The sequence below is a fragment of the Lissotriton helveticus genome, chromosome 9 (genome assembly GCF_964261635.1).
Source record: "Lissotriton helveticus chromosome 9, aLisHel1.1, whole genome shotgun sequence".
NCBI lineage: Eukaryota > Metazoa > Chordata > Amphibia > Caudata > Salamandridae > Lissotriton > Lissotriton helveticus.
Window position 1 is genome coordinate 1,192,967,913 of NC_136070.1, and position 6,000 is coordinate 1,192,973,912.

Genomic DNA, 6,000 nt, shown 5'->3' on the forward strand with positions numbered 1-6,000 from the left:
AGATATACATTGTATTGCCCTTTTACTGCAATCTCTGAGTGTCAACTTGATATTCACATGAGAAAGTATTTACAAGGTTAGATATGTCAAATGGTTTGGTAACGACAACAACCCTTAACATATTCTTCCCTCCTCCCCACCAGCACATCCATCTATGTGATTCTTATTGCACAAAGAATGTACCACTGTGTACTTTTTAACAAGTTGAGTTAAAATGGCATCAGTCATTTATTATCAAACTACATAAATCACATGAGCAATTCCAGGTCTTAGGTTTTAAGGAGAAATTTTTTCTCGCACAAGTTGGCAGATGAGAAGAAAGAAGCTTTGTGGTGAGAGTAAGTCTGGACATGTGAATGCATATGAAAAACGTTAAGGAGACACAGAATAAACTACATGCTAACTGTAATACTTGGGTGCATGGTGTGAGCAAAGACCTGAGTGGATCAGCCACACATTCATATGTGACTATCACCAAGAGTCTGCTTGGCCTCTACTTGAGCAAATGTCCAGTAGAACAGTGTTTAATTCGGATTGCCTGTGGCTCAAGCTATCATACTCACATGGTGCTTCAAGCCACCACACTCACATGGTGCTTCAAGCCACCACACTCACATGGTGCTTCAAGCCACAACATTCATGTGGTGCTTCCGCTTTGGTTGCTGACAGGTGGGTTGGAAAGAGGGTCAATGAAACGGATCAAATGGAAAGCCAAACATAAAGGAGGAATGGTCCAAACAGCCACCGGAGAACCTCCTCTAGTTGATCTAAATTCCCATGGCTCTATCTGTAAACTGGGTCCAAATTTTAGAGCCAAAGGTTAAAAGTGGTACAGACACCCAAGACCAGTATACATATGTATATTGAAACTTCTGGGATAATCCCCATAAGCACAGAGGTCCCAGTTGTCCAAGGAAAGACCCCAACATCCAGATGACCAACTGTCAGACCCTGTTCGGTAAGCAACAGGGCACAATTAATTTTGAACATCATGAGGCAGAGACGTTTTTCCCATGGTCCACGAGAAGACATTAATGTTGAAGACAGACATCAGTGATATTTCACCTTGTTAAATTTCTGTCTCAGCTAAACTGTAGATTAACTAAATTATTTGACATAGTGGCCAGAAGACTCATGAACCAGACATCTAGCTCACACTTAGCACCAGCCAACCCAAAGCTGTGCTAAGCATCTTGGAGTACCTTGTTATTTTATCCCTATGGTTTTTAACAAAAAATATTGTGATTTTTATGGCCTTAATAAGCAAGTCCATTTGCTCTTTTTATATCTTATCTTAACTGTAACCATGATTGCATTTTTATACATTTGTATGTTTTACATTGTGAGTTTTTATTAACTGTACAATAAACCTTACTTACTTACTTACTTACTTACTGTCTCATAATCATTTATAATTGCTCGCCAGACAGCTGTATCTTAGTGAAATAAACCACAGGAACACCTCCACCATCATCACAACTGGTTGTGACAATAGATTGTGTGACTTTAATTCGAGCTGGTCTCTACAGTCCGAGTTTTGTATTTTCTCCCCTTGGACCTCAGAGAGGGGTCTATCATCATCTTTAAAAAAATACATAGTCCTGAAGCGACAGAGACTGAAACTTTGACGGACTATCCAATTTCCTCTAAAGTGATTGCTAAATACGTTACTTATAGCCCAGTACTGTTTGCTGGACAGGTCAAAGTGTTATAAATAGGATTTGGACATCTGATACATTGTCATATGATTCTTAAAGTTGTATGTAGTTTAACAATAACCGTTGTCAATGTATTTCTGAGATTCATTTGTATGTATAGAAATTCATATTTTTCACTATAAAAAACTATGGATATACACACCTGCTTTAGAATTTCCTCTGTTCTCTTGAAAATAATTTTGTTTTCTGGAATTGATTCCTAAATAACTTTCAAGTAAGTTTGATGTCTAAGTATGACACATTGAATTGTACAAATAACTTTATATACAGGTTTAAATAAATCCGTCGCTGGCATTCTTACCCTGTATCAAAAGAACAAGGCAAAAAGGGGCTGCTGGGCCTCAACCGTGGTGGTTGAGGTAGTTGACCAATGGTGTCCCTCATACTCTGGATCTAAAAACTGGGATAAGTACAACCCTTTCTGCAATTGACTGGCTAGCGAGGGTAAGCAGTCAAAGGATTCTCAGGGAGGTAAACTGGGGGGCAAGGGGTCCAAACTCAACAGTCAAATAACAGACACAAAAAAGTATGATCCAGCACAATGCTAGTTCACACAGCAATTATTGTCCATTCCAGTGCTAATCACACAGCAGTGCTAGATACTATTCCATAGATAGTTTAGTTGCTAGGTTTATCCCTCTACAAAAGCTGAAGAAATTCATATATCCATTTTGGGGTTGATTCCGATCCGGTAAAATTACCGTCCGTACGATTCGCATCCGGAGCCATCTCCGTACGACTCGTACACACACCGTACGACCCGACGAGTACGATCCGGACCGGGGTATCAGGACGCGGTTCGTACGGTCCACGTCAGGTAAGGGCGATTCGTACGGAAAAGCGCACATTCACATACACATCGTACGGTGCGTACCCCCCATGATCGCAGGGGTATGCACCGTACCCCTGCGATCATGGCGGATACGCACCGTACACCCAGCGTACATGGGGTACTCACCGTACACCCAGCGTACATGGGGTACAGTGCTTACCCCGGGGGGGCGTTCCGTTCCTGTTTCGGCGCAAACTCTGCTTTTATGACTGTTTTCAGCTCCCGTAGAAAAAGGGTCGTACGGTGCGTACCCAACATGAATCGTACTTGCCGGGTCGGAAAAAGCAGCCACTAACCGTACAGATTTCGCGTACAGCGGGTTCCGAGGGAGATTCGTATAGGGATTTGATTCATACGGTCTCTGTATGATTCGTACGGAGTCCAGCTCCTGGTACGAATCGTACTTCGTCGTACCTACGGGGGACGTTGCAGGGTACGATTCGTACGGGAAAGACACTCCGAACGGCTATTCGGAGCGCTTTTAACTGGATTGGAATCGACCCCATTGTGTCTGCTTCCTCCCCTTCTTTCTCTCATATGATATAGGCACAAGCATAGGCAAGGGAGAAGTGGTGCAGATCACCAGTAATTACTGCAAATGCCATAGGCTTGTTCAGTTGTCTTTTGGCTCAACAAGTCTGTGCCGACAACACTTAGCAGCATTAGCAACAACATTTTCAATCTGCTCACATTCGGGCACAGTCGCTCAGTTTGTGCAGACACAGTACCACTGTACATGCTTAGTGTTGAGTACCAGGTGCAGGATGGTGCCATAAGCTTCTTCACACGCTTGAGCTTTGGCATTCATCTCCAACAGTTGCACTACTTTGGTGTGGTGCTGGTGGGTGCTTATTTTCTGCTGTTACAGCCATGGAGGCTGATGCAGCATCTTCTCTAAGGTGGGCCCCTCAGGTTTAAGTGGCTTTACTAGGTCCTCCAGGCGGATGGTGGAAAACATGCTGTATGATGATAATTAGGTGAGTACTTCTTTAGTAATCCCATGGTGAGAGCTGCAACCTGCGAACAGGAGACTCTGCAGACTTCAGGTCTCGGCCCGCTTTACCCCCTCACAGCAGTTGGCTACTTCTGGTGCCCCACACCCTTGGACCATTCTGGGTTCTCCTGCTGGACAGTCTCTCCTTCCCTCTTTCAGCAGGCAGGCAGGCTTTTGGGCACTTAGGCAGAAGCTTAACTCTGTGAGACTGGAACCCATGCAGACATCAGCTCTGTTTATACAGCAGTCCTCTGACTATTGTGAGGAGCACTCCCTTCCTCTGCCCTGAAGGACCTGAAATTGGAACCCAGTGAGATGAATGTAACCCAGTTGTATAAACATTTTTCAGACAGGTTATTTGGAACCATTGTCTCAATCTTCAGAACTGGTTGAGTTTGTTCTTTGGCAAATGTTGATTCCAAGCTGCTCTCCAGACAAATCCATTTTGTGAGAAGTGATGGCTCTCACAGCAAGTAGCATTGGGGCTGGGTCCCAGCAGGAGTATATACAACATGGCCACAATGAAATGTGAGTTCTGTGCAGCCAGCTATCATCATTTTCCTGAAGGAGCAGAGATAGACAAAAGTATAGCCCTACCTAGAAACGTCCTCACCTTGAACAACAGAAACTATAGCCCCTCCCCATACTATCCACCCAATTACAGTGTTGAGGAAGTACTAATTAGCGGCTTTTTGCTAACAGCATTGTCATGGAATTTCTAAAGGCAGCCCTGTTTCTAGTTTCCTCACTTCAGTGTTTGAGTCTCTACTTTTCAGCAAACAGGAATGAAGCAATACACTTCCACTGTCTGGGGCAGTTATCTTCACCCTCCATGTGCCATACTAAACCATGACCATTCAAAATGAAATCCATGGGTCTCAGGTATTCAGCCTCATATAACACACAGAATTCCATTACCATACATGTGCTACACACGCGTTGCACATACACACACTCTCAACGTAGTATGTTGGCTCAATGTTCTGCATTTGACAGAACTGCGGAATTTTACATGAAAGGGGGTGAGTAAACCACACTCTCATTGACAAAGAGAAAATGATCTGGTCAACTATGAATTCACAAAACACAGTACACTGTTACACCGCTCTACATGGTGTACCGAGGGCAAGGACAGTAGTCCATTGCCTAATATGACGGGGTTCTTGTTGTGTGCCTCTAGATCATTAGACAGATCGTGGACTGTGCACATACACTAGATTACTTTGATACCATGGCCAAAATAAAAGTCAGGATATCAGTTTCCCATGCAGTAAGGCACTCAGGGCAGGTGTAAACATCTGTTTAACATGCCATGCAAGGAACATTCCAACACCAACCTCGTATTCCAAGTTTATGAAGCATCCAAATGGAATACTGCAGAAGTAGTGATGGTGTCAAAGAAAGTCTGAGAGGTGGTTGCTGAAAGTTTTTTTATCCAGCGTCTCCAAGCACCTTAAGATGTCTCTGTACCATTTAACTGTGTTGACAGTAAATGATTGCCCTTTCATAGTTAACATAAATACTGTGGGACATTCAGCCACAGCCACAGAGAGGTACATTAAGTGACTGAAAGCAGATGCAATGGGAATCATGTAAAGTTATACAGTTGAATGTTCAGTGACTTGGGTGCAAATGCTGATAGACAGTATGGTGGCGAGAGTGTGGTGTAGAGATGTGATGGTCTTCCATAAGTGGCTCACTAAAAGCAGTCTTAGGGAAAATCCCATGATATCTGTTCTTCACAGGACAGCACTGACAATATGCAGAGAAGACCTGACATCTCTGAGGTGCCTATAGAAGCCACAGAGCTACTGTCCTTCAAAGGGAAGATCAAATGCTGGTCTTGGGAACATATGTATTCAACTTTAGAGCTCACCCAGAGTTACAGTAGTTGGCTGTTGCAAATCTTATGGACAATATGGAGTCCTGAAAGGGACAGGTGGTGTTCTACTCTACAGAAACCAAGAATGATGGTCCAGGTACATTGTACTGGGGAAGCAGCTGGGTACTAACAGGTGATCTAGTGATTCATTTATAATGTGCCTTTAAGCCTAACCCAGAAAACAGCAAGGAATGTCTTCCAAGCATAGGAATTAAATAAAACTCATCTACCTTGATGTAATGGAGTAGGTTCAAAGCCCTGTTCCGGGCCTCAGAAAGAAGATGGCTGAGCTCATGACAAAGATGAAGGCAAATCCTCAAGCCATCCTTGAGCTAACCACGCTGCGGTATGATCCGGAGGTCTAGCTGGCTGGGTACTAGAATGGCCACTAAGGCCAGATCAAGAGTCTGAGTAAGTAAGTCCAAAAGGATTTATTGACAAAGGGAAAATTGATAGTTTGCGGATCAGTGAGTCAGTCAGGGTAGTCCCTGAAAAGATCGATGGGAGAACAAACAAGACCCCAATTTATACTCTGCTACAAACAAGTTCCTGCCATAGGACACGTGGTATGGTT